Source organism: Zophobas morio, unplaced genomic scaffold (assembly GCF_036711695.1).
Source record: "Zophobas morio isolate AGI-343-1 ecotype UQ-CSIRO unplaced genomic scaffold, CSIRO_AGI_Zmor_V1 ptg000021l, whole genome shotgun sequence".
In the NCBI taxonomy this organism is placed as follows: domain Eukaryota; kingdom Metazoa; phylum Arthropoda; class Insecta; order Coleoptera; family Tenebrionidae; genus Zophobas; species Zophobas morio.
The window spans coordinates 5953201-5977717 of NW_026972126.1; the positions used below are offsets into that span (position 1 = coordinate 5953201).

Sequence of the window (24517 nt, forward strand, 5' to 3'; positions counted from 1 at the left end):
ATAATCTTTAACAATAAATTTCGAATAATACCATAGTGGTTTTTTTAAATTTTCATAAGCTGTTGTAAAACTATATGTGAATCGCCACATCTGATATGTTTCTATTTCTGTCTTCATTCCAGACACTGTCTTTACGTGAGCAAAGGATGCCGTATACTTGCGTAAATACTGTAAATACAGTGGTATCGAACGAAGACAAAAACAGAAACATACCCGATGTATTGGTATTATACAAACACTCTATTACCGACATTAAAATAAGTCTACACTATTTCGTCATATATGCTGCCTTATTATCAGTTTTCAGTTAGCTACATATTGGATATGAAATGAAGTGAATTTTTTGAGAAAATAACAATTTAAAGATCAACCACGAAAATACTCAATTATAATTATTCATTATACATTACCAGTTTATTTTAGAACCCAAGATTACATTGGAAAAATCTAAACTTTTGAAAATTTAATGTTAAACAGATATACCTATAACTGAGTACGAAGTCAAAACACAAAACTCGATGATCAATTAATTATTGTTTCGTATTCAAATTATTATTTATTTTCCTTACGATCAAAGTGAAGAAATTATTTAATTAATTTTTATTTTAGAACGATATCGCTGACTTTGAAATAGATTCGTTTTTTAATTTCGATTTTTTTCTTTGTGTTGCTTTTGTTGCCGATCAACATATTTTGCATTAGAATTAATGAAATGATGAAATAAATGATTTTATTTTTCGAGCGTATTTCAAAATTCTGTATATGTTTCTTTTCAGTTCCTTTTTGGCAGTGACGCATAGGCAGAGGTTATAAAATAATGTATCATTACTAGTCTTAATTCGTGTTACCTCTTAGATGGGACATTTTTTAATTCTGATCATAAACTATATGCATTAAGTCTCTTGTTCTGTTTTATAAAACGCAGGTCGTTATGGACGTATAAAAATAAAATTATAAATAAATATAATTACATGGAAATATAACATGAAAAAAAAATTAAGAGCAACTCACTATTGGCGTCATCTCGCTTGTGCAAGATTTAAGAGAGGGAAGAAATTTCTTTTTTTAAGACTCAGCATCTTTTGTTTATGAATATACGATTTACTTGCAACACAAATATAAATAATAAATATAAAATAGAGCTATATAATACTCGATGTGTATGTTTTTAAATGTTTTTTTTTTGGTGTTCCCTGTCAGAAACGTTAATTTTCGATTTGACATGCCATTTTGTAAAATGAACTGAAAAGCACTTTACATAATTAACTAATAAAAATAAAACATTCCGAAACATGTATATATATTAATCAGATATCTAGTAACTACAGTTAACATGACTTATTGGTTACATAACCGTAGTACTCCATTGTGATGTTACAAGGCTTACCTGCCAACTATATCGCTGCGACACAATACTGAGATATCTAGTAAATGCAGTTAACATTAGGTGTTAGTTACATAACAGGAGTACCACAGTGTGATGTTTTAACGCTTATATGTAAGATATATTGCTGCGACATAATAATGAGATATCTAGTAAATGTAGTCAACATTACGTGTTGGTTACATAGCATGAGTACTCCATTGTGACGTTATATACCTTACGTTCCAGGTATATCGTTAAGACATAATCACGCGATGTACTCATTGTTCTTTTGTGAGTACGTACCTCTCACGTCAATGTTACAACTGTGTTTACTGGGTACTATTTGAAAATACAATTTATTTCGTAACCAGAAATTTATAATAATTATATAAAAGGACACTGACGTGGTTTGTGGTGAAAAGTGACTAAATATTTCAATGATTTGGTTTTGGTTTTAACTTGAACGATATGGTGGTTTGTTGATAGATAAACTTGGGAACACTTCCCTTCTGTGACATCAGGCGACTCCTATCTATCGCGTCGTTTAATGTTTGGCTGGCCACCTTCATTACGAAGTATAATTTTCTATTCTAAACTGTGTAGGACTTTGTACATGGTAATCTTAAGCAGTTTTCAAAAGCCTTCCTGGCAATATGAACTGTGTAACAACAAAACGCCAGAAATTGATACTATTACAGGTACAGTAATCAAATATGTATATGACGAGATTTCTCACCCATTGTTGCACTTAGCAAACTCAGCAATAAAAGCAGATACTTTTCCACTATGTTTAAAAGTTGCTTTTGTTAAACTTATATTGTCAAAAATAATTGAGAAAATTGTTTGTCTAATATTGTGCGCTATTTGGTACAAAAAAAATGTACCCTCTTGTTTTCAGTATGAGTATAAGCAGAGTAAATCAACAGAAAAAGAAACCCTCCATTTTGTAGACTTCAGTAATAAACAAACTGAGATCGCAATTTATGTAGGGGCTATAAGAAAAATAAAATAGATTCTTGCAGTTGGTATTTATAAAACAATAAACTTTAACTTTCAACAATTTGTTTGCATATAAATGTTTGTTTGTCTTAATTAGCACTTTTTGTAAAAAATAATACTTACCACAACTATAGGACCAGAAATATACATTCTCTAATTTGTGTAGTCACTTCTCAAAGACCACCCATAGTATCTTTAAAAATGCAATTAAAGAATATCTCCTCACGTGTGTGGAAATACATCCATCCTAAATAATTAATTAAGTATTATTTCTATAATCAGTGGGCAATGTGGTGTTCATATGACTTCTTCTTCTTCTTCCTTACAGATTACTTTGTACGATAGTTTTCAGTCCATAACACCCTACTGGTAATATGGAATCTTGGTGTTAAATTATACAGGTTCATTAACTTTCCAAAATAATTTATTTTGTCGTTACATTAATTAATTAATTATCCAACAAGCAAATAAATATATACAACAATATACAGTTGACAATTATGTGTAGTTTCTCACTCCTTCACATCCAGAATGCTCCGGCCAGTCGCAAACAAAAATTCCAGGATTAAAGTACAGTCCAGCTGGACAGTCAAACGTATACGGTCTACCATTAGAACATTGGTAAAATTTTGTACAGTCTTCGTGTGGAATATAGGTGGCGCCATCAGAACAAATGTTGCCTATTTATTTAAAAATAAAATTTTAATTAACAAAAAGCTAATACTAAGGCAACTTAAAAAATACTTACTTGCATGGGACGAATATATAACAAGAACAAAAAAAGCCAAACATGTTGAGTAAAACATTTTTAGTGTTTTTTATTTTTCGCTTTAAAAGTCTTAATACAATTTGCTAGAGAAGATCGGAGCTAACTGATGCTGTTGCATCAGATTCCGTCGTTTATATAGTTACAAATCAGCAAGTCAAAAATGGGTTAAAACAACAAAAAATACTTCATTTTATCTGTGGGAGCAGTGATTAAATAGTAATAACAGATAATACATCTCAGAGCAACAACTCTTTGTACTATTTGGTAATATACTCGTAGCACAATTTATGATTTTTTTTAAATGATTATAGCGAAATTACGTATATTAAAACAACTAGACATTCACATTCGATATATAATCAGATCGTATTTAACTAATATTGGTTAAATTAGCTAAGATATTCACAGGGTTTAAATAGCGACAATACTTATTTGTGTATCATGGTCACAAAGAAGAACCTTTTCGGCTGATCTGTGGAGTTTGAAGTCGGAGTGTACCGAGAACTATAAATCAAATACGGCGGAAAAACTTCTCTTTGATCGAGGTACACACAACGTTTTTTAGGCGACCATACAGAAAAATAATTGGTTATGCAAGTGGTTTTGAAGAAATTTGTTGTTGTTGTTGTTGTTTTTGGAAGAAAATTCCTGTAGATTTGATAAAAACCAACGTGCTACTTTGCTGCTCTGTTAAGAACAAAATTGGTACCGTTATTTCTCATAACGATATTCAGTAAAGATGAAATGTTGGTCAAAAAGACAACACCAAGAACGCAAAAGTAAATTTTTGACATCTGAGTACAAAAAAATAACAAATCAGTCCAAAAATGTGACAAAGTGAGTCCAGAAGAGTAATTTTGACATTTCAGTAAAAAAATTAATACTTCTTGGACGTGATTGCGAATGTAAAACCATTAGATTTGTAATGGTCGCCTAAAAAAACTATTACGTTACAGTTTTCAGTATGAAAACTTACAAAATTGCTATAATAAGACACAGTATTTTGCTCTCAAATGTAACAACACCATGCAAATGTGGAAGTTTAAACGATGCTGATGTTAATTATATTTAGTTTTAGTTCAAAGAACGTTATCCCATCTTATTCGTTCGATAAAATATGACTTCCTGGACTTCTAACATAATTACTACTACAGATTTTTTTAAATTAGATTACCGCTATATATTGTTTTTTTGGAAAGACATTTCTTTATATATATTTACGTATAAAAGATGATTCCAAAAAGGTATACTAATTGAACGGTACATTATTAAGTTTACAATTCAAGTTTGGGAAAAATCATAAAAAAATCTTTACGTTAATTCACTCAAAACAGGAAATATCGGTATAGATAGATAATATTATAAAATAAAAAAAAGGTAAAGACATAACTCCAAAATTATTCTAAATAACACTAAATAGTAGATTAAAATATAGTGAAATATTGTTTAAATTCCACGGATTATATCGAGGAGCAATAATTGTCCGTGATAAGTAAGACGACATTTATTAAAATTTGTCTGCTCATGCTGGTGGTACATATAAGTGTTACTTTATTCTATGATGCTGCTTGCCACTCTTGTTGGCAAGCCAAAACAGACCCCCCGCACAAAAAGAGTCGTCATTGGTCATTGGCAATTCTTTTGAGGACAACCAAAAGCCGTGCTTTTCTGATTTATATCGTTCAAGTGGTCTGAACAAATGTCGGATCGCTAAACAAAAATCCTGGAAGCGGAAGTCCCGAACGGCAATCCAGACAGATCCCGATCGCAGCACATCTAGAAGAAAGTATGGGTATAAATAGAAGCCACCTTCGGGAACGATTATTACTCAGCCAGTTGAGTCAAGAGAAGTTGCGCCGGAATTATTTTGTACACAATCGCTGTTAATCAGTCGTATAAATTCGAGTTATTAAGAAATAAATTGTTGAGTTTTACCGACGTCGATTTTAATCACCCGTACAACGTAACAATATATTAGGTAATTAGGTAAGTAGGTACATGCAGACATAAATAAAGAAATGATCAACAGAAAATTATTATCTGAAAATTAGGCAACGAATGATTTTAATCTCATTGTTTTCTCAGTAAGTTAATATTTGTGTTCAATTTGGGTCACTTGTCAAATGTGCACTTATTAAAAATTGGTTTTGATGAAATCGCAAACATGTGTCCCTTCTAAATGGTACGCTGCTGTTGTTCTGATTTATTTGTAATACAAAATTTTTGATTACACAAGTTTTCAATTGTTTTGTGAGTAACAAAAATTTGGGTATTCAGGTCAAAAGTGCGGTAATTTGGCAAATAAAAGACATACTTCTTAACAAGTCTGCTCAAGCTCAAGTGAGAATGCTTTATCTATTAACTACTACAAAAACGGTTGGTTTCTAGTTTTTCGGAACTTATGGGAACACGTACTGGTACAAATACTTCGTTTATCCACTACCTACTAATTAGGAATCCATCTGGTTGCAACAAGATGAAACATATCCTCACTTCAGCGTCGGGTATGACATTAAAGTAACCTCACTTGAAATACGCCTTGTAAAACTTTTATTACTTAAGCGGCTTAAGCCAAAGCACTATTATAAGTCAAACTGGCTATTGTATTAACTAACTCAGTTCACAGCTCCATTATGCCAACATTGGACAGTAATAATCCTTGCGGTTCGGATCTACAAAGCTTACAATAGCCAGTTTGACTTATAAGCGTGGTTTGGCTTAAGTCGCTTAAGTCATAAAAGTTTTACAAGCTGTATGTCAAGTGAGATTACTTTACTTGTATGAAACTTTTCCTGGAAGGTGGATAGGAGGAGAAGGGGTACTTGAGTGGTCACCCGAATTAACCCTACTTGACTTTTTTCTATGGGGTGATGTAAAAAATCGAGTTTATATTAATAGACCACAAAGCATCGAAGAACTCCAAGAAAAAATACTAATTTTTAAATGTGATTGCTGATATCCTTCCTAACATTCTAACAGATTCATTTGAAAACTTTGTGCAGCGTATCGCCAGGAAGTAACTGGAAAACATTTCGAACATTTGTTGTAAAATTATTGGTTTTTAAATGTTTATTTGATCTTTTTTCAATAATATAATTTTTAATCGGAGTATTGCTATTTATAGAATATTTTGTAATTTATTTGGAAACAACATTTACGCTGGGACTTTTATTTTTTATTTCAGTTTATGTACTCTTAGTTCTATCATTTTTACAATGATTGAGCACTAGTATAATTTTTGAATAAAGTGTCCTACCAAGACTATGACAGGTGATAGTATTGCCAAGGCTAGCTACGATTTTCTGATTTTCAGTATTTTTATTTTAACAATTTATTTTACCATGTTGGGAAAAAATAATCCATGCGTTACACTTCTGAATTCAGAAAAAATGTACTATTTAAAAACGAAACATTTGACTACTAGTGCTATTTAAAAAAAAAATCAAATTAGTCCTACATCTCAATAACAAATGAAGTATAAAATTTGAAAATATTGCAAAAAATAGAACTTGGATATTCCTAGGGACAGCCCAAATTTTAAAAAGATTCAACAAACCGTTCTCTCCATATCCGACTGCCAACTGCTTATATATTTTTTAGCGATCCTGTATATATCCATATCGAATCAGTATTTGTGTAATAAGCTGAATGATGTGGTCTTGACATGACCGTTTGTGTTAAAGGAAATAATGGGCAACCATTCCATTTATAGTCTAAGAGCTAACCGATTCACTTCATATATTTCAGTAGGTATGCTCATAAAAATCAGTAAATAATATCTTGAATACCTTCAATTCTGTAGGATTGCCCATTATGGCAACTAATACCGGCCGGTATAAAGCAACCCCAAGTTTACAAAGATTTTTTTACGCCTGTGATTATGGAATTTGGTTCTAGCGTTTAGACTTCATCAGATCAATTTATTGTAAATTTCAACATTGCTGAAATAACACAATTGTAAAAAAAAAATTTTTATTATTGAGTTGACGATTTGGAGAGGTAGAAATGTTCTGGCAGTATCTTTTCTTCACAAAAAATAGTATCTTCAAACGCCAGACCTGCTAAACTTTTTTTACCCCTTCTAGGAAGGTTGCTTTTTCCGGCCGATATCAGTTGCCAGAATGGGTCTTCCTTATTCAATAAGTACACATATAACGCTTCATCCACTGATATTCATAAATATTGAAATATATAAAGTAAATCTCTCCCTAGCTCTTAGACTATTACAAAGTATGTTCTTGTAGATACAACATGGTAGCTAAATGCCAAATGTAGTCTACGGGTTTTTTTATACTTCTTTCTAAAAACGTTGGTACGATAAAACCCTACTGATAATGCAGGATAATAGTGCTAAATTAGGGTTAATTCACTTTCCAAGATTATTTATTTTGTTGTCACATCAAGTATTGTCTTATAAGCAAATAAATAAATAGTTGATAATTATGAATTATATATAAGTTTTCACTCCTTCACATCCAGAATTCTCCGGCCAGTCGCAAACAAAAATTCCAGGATTAAAATACAATCCAGCTGGGCAGTCAAACGTATAAGGTCTACCATTAGAGCATTGGTAGAATTTTGTACAGTCTTCGTGCGGAATATAGGTCGCACCATCAGAACAAATGGTACCTATTTATTTAAAAATAAAATTTTGATTAATAAACGTTAACACTACAGCAATGTAAATAGAACTTACTGGCTTGAGACGAATATACAACAAGAACAAGAAAAGCTAAACAAGTTGAGTAAAACATTTTAACTTGCTTTTATTTTTCGCTTTAAAAGTACTAATACAATTTGACGCGAACTGATGCTGCTGCAACAGATTTCGTGATTTATATAGTTCGAAGTCAGCAAGCCGAAAATGGGTTAAAACAACAAAAAATACTAAATTTTATCTGACGGTGCAGTGATTAATATTAATAAATAGCAGATAAAACATTTCAAATGAACAATTCTGATTGTTATTTGGTAAAATGGCACAATTTTTGAGAACTCTTTTTAAAATTATTTTTATAAAATTACTTGTAATAAAACCACTACACATTCATGTACGACATACGAGTTAAATTTGGTTAAATACGGAAGCTAGTTTATAAGATCTAAACAGCAGCAACAACTATTGCATTACAGTTTTCAGTATGGACATTTACAAAATTGCTTTAATAAGAATACTGTATTTTGCTCTCAGATATAGCAACTGTGCTTGTCGAACACGGAAGTTTGAATGATGCTGATAGTTTTACTGTTTACTTCGAATAACGTATTTTATGTTTTCTTAAAATTTGAAAGGTGTGTGAAGTTTTCACATTAAACTTTTCGCACCTTTGCATACTGTATTGCGTGTGTTTGAAAGGCCAAACATTTATTCGTGTAAATAAATTTTCATTTTTCATTTTTATTTTAATAAGGAAGGTATAACGTATGCCAAGAGATAGTAAATCGTTAAGACATACGTACATACATATATATGTCTTTTGAACTTAAAGTTAGGTTAGTTTTTAAATAAAATAAGCTCGTCAGTTTTTAATCCGACGCTAATCTAAGACAACATTCTAATAGGGCAACTTTAACAAATATTTAACTTCGTCCCAAAGATATGACTTCTTCCAAAACTGATGACGTCATATCGAATTTTTATGAAATCAATCTCACTTTATTTCTTCACTGTGTCTTATGGTTTTTATTTCTCGTGTGTTAGTAGAAACTTATGCTAAAGAATTATTTCGACGAATGTCTACTTTCATATTTTTTCAACGGTTCACAGCTTGTACAATACGAAAATGTATGTCTCCTTTTTCCGTTTTTCTGTCATCCGTGGTCTGTTTGTCTGTCGATGAGTTAACTAAGCAAATCTGACTAGGTTGATTACTGAGAAATTTTTGACATACCTTGACATTATTGTTCATATACATAACAAAATGCAAATTAAAATTCATTTGTTCATTGCAAAAAAAAAATTGAAAACGTTGATCTCAAATTGTTACCATGTAAATCACGCTTTTAATAGTTATTTACGTGGCAAGCTTAGTAAATTAGCCTTTACGGGCGAGCCGGAATGTTTGCAGGGCGAGCGACGTAGGAGCGAGCTCTGTAATCCGGTGAGCCCCAGTAAAGGCTAGTTGCAAGCGAGCCGCGTACAACGTTTTACTTCCTCTTGCTGAAAATCCTGAAAATGAACAATTTTGGCATCTCTAGAAATTTTACTTGAAATTACAGTCATAGAAATTGTAGTTATTTTTCATAGTTTGCTCCGGTAACTATGGAAAATTGAATTGTTTGAAAATAACGGGACTGTCAATTTGTAAATTCGATTAATAATTTAAATAGTTTAATTTTGTTTCTGAGCTCTGTTAATTGTGGAATTCGATGAAGATGAAGAGTTTGAAGGTGATTTTAACGTTAGTATTAGCACAGTATTAGTGAGATTAAGAAAAAGGCCGACGCAGCGAATGTGTGTTTGATTCCGGTGCTGTCATGATAACGTTTTACAGGCAAGGTGCCTGTAAAGCTGCCACGGTAACGCTTTACAGGCAGGGTGCGTGTAAAGGCTAATTTACCGAGTTAGTTCAGACGACAGTAAACAAGCTTTAACAAGACAAGAGGAAGTAAAATAAATTTTATAAGATGTTAAATTTTAAGTTATAATTTATGCTATGAAGTTCTGCTGTTGTGTTCTATAGATTTGACTTTAAATGTACAAAAAGTTGCTGAGTCGAAAAAAGAAACCAAAATATTTTTGTACTTAAATTTTTCAATGAGTCACTTTAAAACAGCTTTAATTTCAAGAACAAATTTTAAACTAAAATGAATAAACATTCGTTCTAATAAGCCTCTCGCATAACATATTTAGTTCGCTTTGAGTGATTTCAATTATTTTTGCATCCACTAAAAAATTCTCAGTGAAGTGTAACTGCGATATTTTGTGTTACGTAGAACATTCTTACGTAGGAGTTTAAAAATCAAACAGCGAGCTATACAAACTAAGTTTAAACGACGCTATACAGTCCTTATTAAAATAAAATTGAATTATGAAGATTTATTAAAAAAATTATTTACACGAATAATAAATCTTTCGCTTTTTAAACACACCCAGTACGGTTTTGTCTGGTGCAAGTGTGCGAAAAGTTTAATATGAAAACTTCACAGACCTTTCAAACTTTACGAAAATATAAAATACACTTTTCGAAGTAAAACTAGTTAACATCAGCGTCATTTATTAAACTTCTATTTTAGAGCGAAGTAAATTATTTTTGTTAAAACAATTTTTAAGTTTCCATACTGAAAACTGTAATGTAACAATTGTTACTGCTGTTTAAATATCGTAATCTATCCTACGTATTTAACCAAATTTAACTAAATATTCGTATGTCGTACATTAATGTTCAGTCGTTTTAATACACGTAACTTCATTAAAATAATTTGTAAACAGAACGATTAAAAATTGTGCCATTTTAGCAAATAATACACAGAATTGTTCATCTGAAGTGTTTTATCTGCTATTTATTAATATTAATCATTCAGATAAAATTTAGTATTTTTTTGTTATTTTAACCCATTTTCGGCTTGCTGACTTCTAACTATATAAACTACGAAATCTGTTGCAGCAGCATCAGTTCGCGTCAAATTGTATTAGTACTTTTAAAGCGAAAAATAAAAACCAGTTAAAATGTTTTACTCAACTTGTTTAGCTTTTCTTGTTCTTGCTGTATATTCGTCTCAAGCCAGTAAGTTCTATTTACATTGCTATAGTATTAACGTTTATTAATCAAAATTTTATTTTTAAATAAATAGGTACCATTTGTTCTGATGGCGCTACCTATATTCCGCACGAAGACTGTACAAAATTCTACCAATGTTCTAATGGTAGACCGTATACGTTTGACTGCCCAGCTGGACTGTACTTTAATCCTGGAATTTTTGTTTGCGATTGGCCGGAGAATTCTGGATGTGAAGGAGTGAAAACTTATATATAATTAATAATTATCAACTACTTATTTATTTGCTTATTAGACAATATTTGATGTGACAATAAAATAAATAATCTTGGAAAGTTAATTAACCTATATGTAGAATTTACCACTAATATCCTGCATTACCAGTACGATTGATAGATTGTAATAGATTAAGAACTAAGGACCGATTTACTTTATATATTTTTTGTACGACCATTGCTTTTTCGATCATTTACCGTACAGGTTTCCACAGCAGTAAGTTCAGTTTACGGGTTGCTACGACTAACAACGAAGAGGAGAACGGTAAGCAAATTACTTACTGTTCAGCTGAACGGTAAGTAATCACGCATTCAAGATTTTTTTTATTTTAAATTCCATGCTTGTTCGACTTCGATATTTTCGCTTTCAGAATCACTCATGATTGATATTTTAAGCAAATAAATCACTCACTAATAGTCGCAGAAAGAAAATTAACTCGAAATCAAGCCAGATCAAATCTAAATCGACAGCGGTCAAAATGGAAACTGATTTTTAAAATTGTTGTTTATATTAATCGAAACCATAGTAACAAATTTTAAATAAAAAAAAAAGACCTCGTTGATGTTTGATATAAATTCTTTCAATTTATGAATTTGATAAAAAGACGCAAATCTTTTGATGGTCGTACAAAAAATAGTATAAGTATCACGAATGTTAAGGGGGTTTACTGGTGTCAGACAAATTGGAGACGTCGCTTCGCTCCGTCTCCAAACTTTTGTCTTCGACCAGTAAACACCCCTTACCGTTCTTAATACTCAATATACTATTAAATAACAGTAGATTAGAGGGAGTAAAAAAAATAACATTATTATGAACTAACAGGTCTGTCATTTGAAGATGAAGAAAAAACACTGCCAGAACATTTCTACCCCTCCAAATCGTCAACTGAATAATAAATATAAGGTGTTTTTTGACATTTGTGATATTTCAATGGTGTTGATATTTTAAATAGGTAGTTAATAATAAATTTGGGGTTGCTTATTCTGGCCAGTATCAATTACCAGAATGGGCATTCCTATAGAATTGTAGGTATACAAGACTTTATCCACAGAGTATTAGGACTACCTACTGAAATAACGGGTGTTCAATTGAAAAATCACTCAGAGTAGGCATTAGAATATCATTTGACACAAATCTCATGTCTGTTCTTGTAACATATAGCATATAACAGTTTACGTTTCTGCCAAATGGATGTTATACTTAAAAACAGACATGCCGTTTGTGTCAAATGATATTCCAAAGCCTTCTCTAAGTGATTTTTCAAAAGAACACCCGTTATACCGGGTATCTAGGAAATAGCGAATTCACTCTTCAGTACGTTATATACCTACGGAGGTTTCGAGAGTCTCAAAAAGATCATTAAAAAATTCTTTATGATGTAGATTACGAAAAAAAACTAATTTTATCAAAGTTAAGTTGGCAACACTGCACGCACCTAAAGCGTGAACACCCCCCGGCTTACTTTCAGATTTCTTAGTAACGATGGTGACTGAAATCCACTTTTTTTAGAACAATAGCCATAACAACTGCTACTCATTAATCGTTGTGCATTATTATTAATAAAACACGCTGTTATTTTTCATTAATAAATAAATAAAAAAATCAAACGAGACATTTATAAATTATAAACAAAAAGAAAACCAACAAAAGAAAAATCAGTTACCAGTACTTGCTAAGATAAAACTGATTTGGCAAATTACTGTCAATAAATATAATAATGTTACTTTAAACTTTCGTAACTATTATGTAAATCTAAAACTGAATTAAAGTAATTCGTTCAAGTCTCGTTAGTTAGTGACATTTTACTCACAAAGTTGATTACATACACTGCTTTTCTATCGTCATAGAAAAAGTAATATAGCACGCAATTTGAGTGTATGAACTCGCGAATTATCGCACTCGGCTAACCCTCGTACTTACATTTTTTTCGCTCGTGGATAATAACTAGCTTCTTACCTTACTCGTTACATAATATACTATTTCTTAATTTTGCTCCCGTGCCTCATAAATAAATTATAACCCACCAATATCTTGTAAGCCTCATACGTCATAACCCATTTGCCATTTGTAATCACTAATCAGTATTATGGAATGTCTAAGTACATAACTAATAATAATAAATGATAGTAAGTGGATAGTCTTTGTACCAGAACGTGTTCGCATAAATTTGGAAAAACTAGAAAGCAACCGTATTTGTAATAATATTTATGTAGATAAAGCATACTCCCTTGAGCTTGAGCAAAGTAGATTTGTTGAAAATTATGTCTTTTATTTGTCAAATTATCTCACTTTTGACCAGAATACCCAAATTTTTGTTACTCACAAAATAATTGAAAACTTGTGTAATCAAAAATGTTGTACTTATCATAAATAAATCAGAATAACAGTAGCGTACCACTTAGAAGGAATACAATGTTTTGCGATTACATCTCAAAACCAATTTTTAACAAGTGCATAATGAAACACCTGGCACGCGACCCAAATTGAACATAAAGATTAACTTATATAATTTTTGAGAATACTGAGATAACTTAATGAGATTAAAATCATTGGTTCCCTAATCTTCAGATAATGACTTTACTGTCTTTGTTACTGATTTCTTTGTTTATATCAACATGTACTTACCTAATATCTTTACAGACCTAATTATTTTCAAGATCAGTTCTTAACCCCAATATTGTAAGTATAATTACAAATTTACCGCTACTGATACAATTTAACAATATAAAAATAAATTATACCACATTATTTTCGTCCACTTTCTAACACTACTTGTGAAAAAACAAACTGATAACAAAGAATAAAGTGTTTCTAGAAACAGCACAAAACTGATCTGCGGATCTAAATTTATCGAAAATAAAAGTGTAAATATTATTTCTTTGAGCGCAGAAAAGGAGATTATAATCCAAAATGACAACTTTTCTTCAGCAACAACTGAAACGTTTATTATACAGGATGATTTCGAAATATATGCAATAATTGTACCGTAGTAATGTGGAATATAGAAAAAACAAATTAAAAGCCGAAAGGGGCAAAACACCCATGAACCACCCTCGATGCGATGCCACTGATCTACCTTTTAAACAGTAGCTGGAAAAACGTTCGACTAGAAACGATGTAAAGACTTTCAGTTTCAAATAAAAGTAAAAAAAAAATATTTACTCATGCATTCATTCATTGTCAGTGCGCGGAATTAAATCTTCCTGCTGCAATCCCCAGTTGAAGTAAGGTGTGTTTTACGGCGAGTAGTGGGGACGCTTTGATCTGGTCTACAAGGGGGTCACCAGTGCGTCGCGCTAGGAGTATTCACGGCTGATAATACTACTTTTATATTACTATATTACTTCAAATAATAACACTCGGTGCCCTTTTTAATTAGAAAAAAAATCAATCAGGAAAATCGTTAAACGTAGGCAACTATGTCCACGCTTAGTTCCTTTTTGGTATTTGGTAGCTTTCCTAAGGGAGGAATTTGTGGGGGAGTCTGTAGTGAGAGGGTTAGTAGAGGTTGGCTTGCTTTGTAGAGGGTTGAAATGAGTCATTCTGTTCGGTGGCGTCATTGTTGTTTGTTTGAAACGACGAGGTAAGGAAGCTAGATTAAGTTTAGTTAGTTTGGTAGTTAATAAAAAAAAAGGAGGAAACATTCCTTTAACGAAAATTAATCGTACCGATTGCGATGCCACAGTTTTCCCCAACACGCGTAGCTAATTCTTGCGGTTTTTCCAAGCGAAAATATGGGAATTTTCGACCAACGCCAACACGTGGTGTAGATTTTGTTTTGTTGTTTGTAAATTCACAGTCCATGTTAGGACTTAACTGGTTGACACAAATTAACAGTCGGGAATTTGTTTAGATGAAGCACTTGCTAGGTGATTTCATGAAATTCACTTAGTTAGGACCCATCCTTTGTTTATCAAATTATGAATAAGGTCTCTGAATGCTTATACTTCAGTGTTACATTGTAACACTTCTTAACTCCTCACACAAGATTGCTAATAGTTCATTTAGGGCAGTTAAATTAACTAACGTTGTCCCCCTCTAGGAAAAGGGTCATGGATAGTGTGGTACTCGTGGACTGGGGTACGGGGGGATTAAATTTTTCCCCTTCGGCAGTTATCGTCACATTATCATCATACCACCGAGACATTTTTCCGCAACGTTGAAAATTACATCACCGAGACGCATATTGCTCGCAACACTGGATGCATTTTGTAATTATTTATCATGTGTTTGTTTGGTATAACCTGGGGACAGTTCACGATGCAAACTCTCAAAGCTAATTATTCTAAGTAACCAATCACTTGAATAATGGCATAATTTAACATCAGGTAAATTCTTTGTTTGAATTGTTGATAAAGTGTGGCATAATTTAACTTCATGCAAATTCTTTGTTTGAATCATTGATAAAGTGTGGCAAATATTAAAAGCATGTAATTTTATTAGCTTTGCAATTTTTCACGTCATGCGATTTTTCTCTATCTAACAATTTTAGCCTCAATAATTTTCTTTGTTGTATAATTTAATTTGAACCTAAATTTTCATGCTCTGCAGTTCCTGACCTCAAGTAATATTTTTGTCTGCAAGTTTTATTTCACACCAGATCTTTGTTGTTTTTATAAATCTTTGCTATTTTTTTGACCATGTACATATTTTGTTGATTAATGTTTCCATCGTATAAATTGTCTGATCCAATCTTAATCTCAGATGACAATTCTTTGCTGTTTAAAAATTTCACAGGAGTTTATGGCGAATTTAAATGTTGTTTATTGCACGTTTGAAACTTGAAACTTTGAAACACTTGTACAGTTGTAGTTGAATGTCAGAGTTATAGAAATTGAAGATTTAAATGGAATTGAGGTAACAGTGGCGGAAGCGGAGTGCGCGGTTCCTTGTCGAGCTGGCGGTCGCGTCATCTGCACAAAAGACACAGATTTAGAATAGAAGTCAGGGAAGCGGTCGGGATGACGTGACGCTCGCGGCTTGTTCCAGTAGCCGGAATTTCCAACCACGAGTTTGCGACCCTAACGGCCTGGTCGCGCGGCACGTTTCTTCGTGATAGGGCGGTGCTGGGCGACCTGTTTGCTGATACAATAGAATTTTTCGCGGGCTTTTAATTTTTTTGCACATGTCAATTTAAGGCGGGATGTTTGGGTCACAGTTTGGGTTATCACATCATTAAAACTTAGGCAACCATCTGTAGACATTCTTAGTTTGAGTGGTAAGCCGTTTAAAAAATTAGTGAATGTCACTTAATTTGTTAGGTTGGTAGTGGCTTAAGGGTTGGGAAAAACGCCCTCACTCAATGTTTGTAGTTGTAAGTTGTAATGGCGCCATAAAATTCCCTGTTGGCGATAGCGATTTAAAGTGGCTGCTTTTTTCTAAAACGGGTATCTTTTTATGTAAGTAAGTTAGGTAGGCATCAGGATCATATCACGGGCACTGTTATAAATTTCTGGTGCCTACAGCCTACGTAACGATTTTTTTAAATAGGGCACAGTGATCGGTTGGTACTGGAATGTTGACAGGTAAATGCAAACAAATCAGAGAAGTAGAAACCAATACACGAACAGTGTTGCCACTTGAAGCGGAATTTTGACTAAACAGTGGCGTACCGGCGGCGGTGCAAAAAAACCTCGAAATGTGGCAGAATTTTGCAGACATGAATAATAACGACAATAATTAATAACATCTACAAATGTTTAATTCACTGAAAAAATTGCTGAAATCACCCCCCCCCCCCCCCCCCCTCCCATAATTTCACTCTGGCAACACTGTACACAAAGTGATTACAGATGTTGCTTTTGGCACGCGTCATATCGGGGTCATGTAATATCATCAGCAGATCAACTGATGATTTGCGCTATTTTATTAGTTTAATTAACCTGGGAAATGTTGATAAAGTTTAACAATTTTGGTGGTTCTTGTTGTAAACGATTAATTCGTAAGTTCATGATCATCAGAAATGTGGCGATCGAGTATCCGTTTTGGGTACTTTTTGAGGTCAGGTTGGTGATACATGATATTTAAATCCTGGCAATCCTGCCTCACTTTCTGTGTTTTGGCATCCCTGTTTTGACACCCACTCTCACTTACTTGTTGTCGTTTGTTGTGAGTGCAACTACGTGGTGAAAAATAAGGGTAGGTTAAATGTCGTTTGTAATTTCATAAAAGGGCAGTTGTTTAAACAAAAATTAATAGATGACGCCACAGTTTCTCTCCAACGAAAGTAATTAATTCATAATTATTCATGATTTGGTAATCTGAAATGCGCGTAAAATTAACGAAGCTATCAACACGTTATTTTTATTTTATTGTGTTGATAGAGCACTTTTCCAACCTTGGGGTACACCACTTTACATTTCAACGCATTCCGCCACACAAAAAAAAAGACAACGTACGGTTTCATTTTCTTAACGATCATAGTTCACGGCCAAATTTTGAATTTCTCAAATGTTGTAAAATTTTGTTCACATGTCATATTTTGGCGAGATATTTGGGTTTTCATGGTAACTCATGAAGGTAGGATGACAGGAAGGAGCATACCTCATTTAACTAAGGTTAAAGAAACCTCAGCAAAAGAGCTCCACGCAAGAGCGATTTATAAGCTTTTTCGTACTACATCGGGAGCGGTCGGTTGTCAACAGATCAAAGGCGGTGCAGTTTGGTTATGAATGGGTTCACAGGTAGTAAATAGTAAAAGAATTTGACCCTTACCCTTTCGTGATCCTTATACCATTATAATTGATTAAATACATATGTATTTAATCGTATTTAATCAATGCCATTAATTTGCTACAAGTTAATTTTTGTATCGTATATCCAGGGCTATGAAAGTCTCAGTTGATTCCATAAGAAATACATGGGGAGCTTACGGAACGACATAAAGAGGTCACTAGCGTCACTAAAGGTGCTCCGACCTTGAAGAACATAGTTTCTTTTTCATTTTAAAGTTTTCGGTGAACGTTTTGTCTGGTTTTGTCAACAAGAAATGTCATATTAATTACGGAATCATACGGGATGTTGGGTTATGGGGTTAAAAACAAACGTAAAATTTATTTTAACAAAGTAATAGATACTTACGATGCATGTAAAAAATACTAGAAAATTCCAGGCTAAAGAGGTCAACAAACTGCAGGTTAAACGAAATAGTTTAATTTTCGATGTGTGCGTGTTTGAGCGGTCCAAGATTTATTTTTAAATTTTAGTGTGTAAAAAAATTCTAACTAATAAAAACTGAAACGAGGTAATCAAGAGGAAAGTCTTTGCAGGGGTGGTGGAATGGTATTTTTGTATGGTTCGTTTTTTAGCCGCAAACCAGTTAACGACTACGGTGCATAAATTGGGAAAAACTCACAAAATGTATTACCCATCGGAGTATAAACTGCAAAATGTTTAGGTGGTATCATTAAATCGCCAAAAATCACATCTTCATTGAAGACTTTAAAATGTCACACAAGTAAAACAGGATGTACCACTTCGTAAGAATGTGCAAAGTTCACAACAAACTTCGCAGAAGTGGTGGTGTAAGAATTTTCGTATTAATGAAGTATCCACAAACATACCATAAACAGTTGTGTTCTTTCAAGGTGAGTTTCCGGTAAACTCACATCACTTAATGATGGTTGAAGAGGCCGGAATACAGGGGAGATGTGTTGTGGAAGTTTGTTTAAAAGAACACCTTAGCAAATTTTTCTTTTCAAATAAAATAGTGTTTCACAGTTGGTTCTTGCACTCGTATCGAAATAATCTGTAGTAAATAGTTTCCGAAACACACTTTGGAATTGTATTGGTGTGGGATTTATACAATTCCCAAATTGACGTCTCACAGAGCCAAACAAATATGTCAAACAATACTGATTTAGTTGCAGCAACCTTTTAGTGAAAATTGTAAACAAATTGTATTCTGTGAAAACTATTGAAAATAATAAGCAAAATGTTTATGTTCCTGAAGTTGTTTTTTATTTTTTTTGTGAGTGATTTAAAAATATTAAGAGTGAAATAAAAATTTTGCAATTCACTTGTGGATAACAACTTATTTGTCAGACTTGTTAAGGATTTAATAAACGCAGTTTAAAACGTCAAAATTGAATAAAAATGTTTTGCTTGAATATATTAATAATTCATAAGAAAGAAAAAAATGGCCAATGTCACTAGTACATGCCACCCATTTTTATTTTTGTGTACAATTATTAGTATTATATGAATCACATACGAATGCTACGAAATATTTGAATCTTCGTGTTTCCCGGGAACGGGCTCCCAAGGTCACACCCGTTCCGCAAATATTGCTGAAGTTTCGTTACTGATCTACTGTGGTATATCCAACCTTTCAACAAACGATATCGAACATGCCACTGGAACAACCAGTCGAAAGCGCGGGATCGCTAATTTTTCAAACTATTTTCTCTTCTCTCATTTTACTTCCATGTAGTAACTAGAAATTAGGAGACGAGTAAACGATTCGCTTTATCTAAATGGTACAATCCGAAATTTTCGATGTTCCTCCAAGCCACTCGAATGAACTGAACACTTAATCTAAATACATTCATCCGATCGTGTCAACCGAAAACGCCACAAAAGACACATATACATATACGATCTCTGCGATCATGCGCAAAATTGTTTTCTTAAACAATAAATAACAATGATAATAACTTTTCCTTTCAGTAGTCTTCATGTGTCTGATAATACACGTCATAACATCCAGGAAGTGTGAAGGAAGTATACGATAAGACAAGTTTTCCTTAAATCGTAATGCAGTGCAAAATGCTGAAAGGTGTTATAAGTGTTTTGCTTCCATTAATTATTTTTTTACACAAAAACAGTAAGCTTCTCATTGAATTTTTCGAAAACATTAATCAATCAAGTAATTTTATTTTAAGCTCATGGTTTGGAATGTTATGTCACAAACACAAACTCATCACTAAAAGGGGAATTCGTTTTACAAGATTGTACAAAATATTTACAAAATGTATTTGAAAGCAAAGGTGCTCATTACGTGACAGTACCACCTAAAACACAATACAACTGCCACACATTGTATGTTCACACAGGTAACAGTCAAACACAAACAAACAGACACTGGAATACCCAAAACTACTGGTTATTTTTATTTACAGAAGCAACAGATGTTAGATTGAAAGGATGTATTCCGAAAGGTGATTGCCAGTCGAGGGCAAAATCAAGGCAAGAGAAGATACAATTGGGAAATCTTCATTCAAAAATTGTAAATACCCGTTGCGTTGAGTGTTCCACAGATCGATGCAATGACGACAATTCGTCTCCTCAGCATTTCGTAAATTTTTTAGTAACAATAATTCCATTGGCAGTGCTTGTATGGACACATATCTGAACAAAAGAGAAAAAAAACGATCTATGACGTCAGGAACATGAAGTTACTCAAATTACAGAATCTTACCAGGTATCTATAATACTCACTTTCCTGACGTCTAGTGTTCCAACGAAAGCAGTGGTTTTATGATTTTGAATTTACAAAATCGGTTGTTTCCGAACAAAGAGCATCATAAACGAATATCACTAAAGATAAGCCGATTCTGTTTAGAAGAAGCGTACCAACCAAACACAACGAACAACTGCCATTAAGTTTAAGCTGCATCTATTGCTCGTGGTATCAAGCGTGGTGAGGGAGTTAAAATCGTAAGCCACTCCTCTCATCGTTGCACTATAACCAGTACTCATATGTATATAAATGTTTCTGTAATTAAACATTTTTCATGAATAAACATCACTTTCTTTCTTACATTTAACTAAAAAAGTAAACAAAACCTTATTTAATTTGCTCTTCGTTAAATTAATCACGGGTCCATTTCTCACAAAATCACTAAAAAATTAACATCATAAAGCACAAGACCATAACCACAGAAATATGTATGACCAACATATGCTAAATAAATTGGGTTAAACCAACTATACCTGACTGCCGTTAGCCCCATCCACTAAACGCCGCGTGTTCCAGCACCAACACCACTCACCACACTAGACATCTTGGGGGACGTATGTGGTAGACGCGACTGCGAAAGTCCATGTTGTGAGGGTACCAAAATATGTCGCTGTACTGTTAGAAGAGTTTAGATTATGCTGTGTAAGGTAGAAAAATTCTTTGCAGTCGCACAAGAGAGTTCATTTTGGAATTTTTAGAAATATATTGCAGTTTTTGGCAGAAAATCTTGAATTTTTCGGTCCATTCGTTAGTGATGGAAGGTGGTTTGGGCAAAGAAGTTGAGTGTTCCGGGAATCTAGTTTGCAGAGCCACCGTTCTTGAAGACCTAATAGCACATTCTGTTCTGTTTATATTACGAGGTCCAAAGTTATAAGTAGAGAGCGGATTTATAAGCACAAAAAAATTAAGAATAAGCGCTTAAATAAGCACAACATTTTCAATAAAAAAAGTTTTATTTTAAGCAAAAAACCATTAAATAAGCATAACACTTTCATTAAAAAAGGTTTATTTTAAGCAAAAAAATATTAAAAACATAATCATATTACAAATCAAAGAACACTTCTTAGAACTTTATATTTTACACACGTATTTCAGTTTTCTTTAAAAGAATTTATGATTGTAATATATACATAACCCCATCTGTGTCCGTTAATGATTACCAATTATTTCTTGACATACTTAGTAATACTGAGGAAACTCACAACGACAGAGTTATAGTATTGGGTGATTTTAATGCGCCAAATCTTTGCCAAAAGTCCAACGACAGTATAAGTACATACTTAAATAATTTTAGTCACTTTTATAACTTTACCCAATTTAATAACGTGCCAAACAAATACAATTGTACCTTAGATTTAGTTTTCGCTAATCTTAATTGTAATGTGACCCGATCGGAGCACGCTCTTGTTATTGAAGATGACTACCATCCAAGTTTAGATTTAAGCTTTGAGGTAATAAAAAAGCCATTTGTTAATTTCAGCACGAACACCGATTCAGAACAATTTAACTTTATGAAAGCTAATTTTTTGTTATTGTACCAAGACCTTTTATCTGCAGATTGGTCTTTCTTGTATGATATTAAGGATGTAAACGCTGCTTGTTCTTCTTTCTATAACGCTTTGAACGAAATTTTTACCAAGTCTGTTCCCAAATATAGAATTAATTCCAACAATTGTCGCAAATACCCTCCATGGTTTGATTGTGAGATAATTGACTCGCTAAAGTTGAAATATTCTTTTCATAAAAAATATAAACGTTTCAAAACTGAACATTATTTGATCAAATTCAGATACTACAGATCACTCTGTAAGACACTTATCACATCTGCATACCAACATTATTTGAGTAATATTCAACATTCGGTCTCAACCGATCCGAAAAAGCTCTGGGAATATATTCGTAAGAAAAAGGGTCACACAAGAATTCCAGGGGTAATGTACTACAACGATAGTGAGCTGTCCAGTCCTTGCGCTATTATAAACGCGTTCAATGATTTCTTCAATTCCTTATATATTGCCTCCGATTTTAGCCAGCAGTGCGCTGTAACAAAATGTTTCTCTAGTACTCCCATATCTGTTACATCTATCTCAGAGGATGAAATTCTAGAAGCCTTAAAGCGATCTAAGAATTCACTTACAGCCGGCATAGACGGAATTTCAAGTTTTATTTTAAAGGACTGCGCTTGTGTTTTGGTCAAACCGTTACATGTCCTGTTCAATCTAATTATAAGAAATTCACAGTTTCCTGAAATATGGAAAAAAGCCAGTGTCACCCCTGTTTTTAAGAAGGGCGATCCAACATTAATTCCTAATTACAGAGGAATAGTTTTGCTTTGCAATTTTTCTAAATCCTGATTGTTAAATTGTGTTAGCACTAGCTGACGATTAAGAAAAACTAACTTGATTGGTGAATTTACAAACAATAAAACAAATTTACGGCACGTGTTTCGCGTTGAAAGATCGCATTTTTTTTTTATTAAAAGCCGTGTCGTGATCGGAGTTACGATTGATTGTCGTTAAACAAAGGCTTCCTCCCTTTTATTAACTATCAAACCAACTAAACTAACCAAAACTACCTTACCACATGATTACACCCAGGGACGGATGGGCCGGTCGGGAATTCGGGAAAAATCCCGAAGGGCCGATCGAATTGGGCAAGTCTGGGCCGGTCAAATTGGTTAAATCCAAATTAACCGATTTGAAACACTGCTGCGAATAAGGAAATCGGAATGACTTATTTCTTGGAAATGAGTCGGTACAGGCACAGTAATATATCTTCGACAGCGGTCAGCTCTTTTAAAATCGCATAAATTGCTCAAACCCTAACACGTGTTAAACACACTACCAACACTCCCCAGATCTCTGCTTCCCTTGTTTCTTCAGCAGTGTTCCATTCAAAATAGAGCTGACTACATTGCAATAATTACCACTGACAAATTATTTTATTTTAAAGTGATCGCAGTATTCGTAGTTTACTAGTTCAGATCAAAAACATACTTTACTTCAGTTTAAATAATAATTTACGTGTCGATTTGATATTAGTGACTATAGTGATTAATCAATTTAGGTAAATCCTTTCTCTAGTTTATTTTTCCGCCTATTTAGTATTTTTATTTATAGATAATATAGGTACAGTCCGCTCAAAAGTGCTTATACAAACTTTGATCTTCAACTGCAAAATACGGGTAAATCACAACAACAAGTGGACTGACAAAAATAGACCTAATTGTAGTTCAATGGATAAAGGCAGCAACAAAACCAAAGCAAGGGGCGGCGCTGAAAAAGAAAGAGAGAGAAAAAAGCGAAGACTGATGGAAGAAGCAAAAACTTGTAGGACGTTAACAAGCATGTTCCTAAAAACACCAGCTTCCGAAAATGAAAAATACAATTTTCCTTCGACCTCTAAGATCTGCGATAATACAACCGCAGAACATCAAGAAGCTAATGAGACAGAACATGTCAAAATTATCAATTATATTCCTAGTGAATTGCGTTGTGAAAAAGATGAAAATGTGGCGGCAAAAGAGAACACTCCAACTGAGAATTATTCGGATGATTACGACTTTTTTAAACGACCGGACGTTATGGAACTGAATATGTTTTTTAATCATCATCCTGTCATCCCAAAAAATCAAATAGGATTGCCTTTTAAAGTTGATAAGGCTTTTAAACGCGAAAATGGAACTAATAGAGTATGGTTGACCTACAGTTTCTCGAAAAAAGCTTTATTTTGTTCAGTTTGTTTAGCTTTTGAAAGCAAAGAAACAAATAGCTTTAACTCTAACTGCGGCATGGTGGATTGGAAACATGTTTACCAGCGAATTGAAGAACACGAACGAACTATTCTACACGGGAGAAATTGTGATGCATATTTTATGCACCTGAAGAATAAAACTATAGACAAGTTATTATACAGTCAATATCTCCACA

General features: G+C 33.1%; 1 protein-coding gene and 1 long non-coding RNA gene across 3 annotated transcripts in view; one reads left to right on the top strand and one right to left on the bottom strand.

Moving 5' to 3' along the window:
* LOC135132231 (sialin-like) overlaps nucleotides 1–24517 on the bottom strand; it is a 94196-nt gene that overhangs the window by 62870 nt on the left and 6809 nt on the right. The window contains exons 1-2 of one of the 2 annotated variants that reach the window (XM_064060249.1): nucleotides 20567–20867; nucleotides 20363–20476 (exon numbers count right to left, since the gene is read on the bottom strand). The exons of the other annotated variant lie outside the window; for it this stretch is intronic. The gene's annotated coding sequence lies outside the window, so the exon portion shown is untranslated. Of the gene's footprint in view, nucleotides 1–20362; nucleotides 20477–20566; nucleotides 20868–24517 lie in introns of those variants that run through there. 2 annotated transcript variants of the gene reach the window in all.
* On the top strand, nucleotides 19806–20888 carry LOC135132234 (uncharacterized). The gene is made up of 3 exons (XR_010280985.1): nucleotides 19806–19952; nucleotides 20011–20181; nucleotides 20248–20888. It is a non-coding gene; the product is annotated as an uncharacterized LOC135132234 (long non-coding RNA).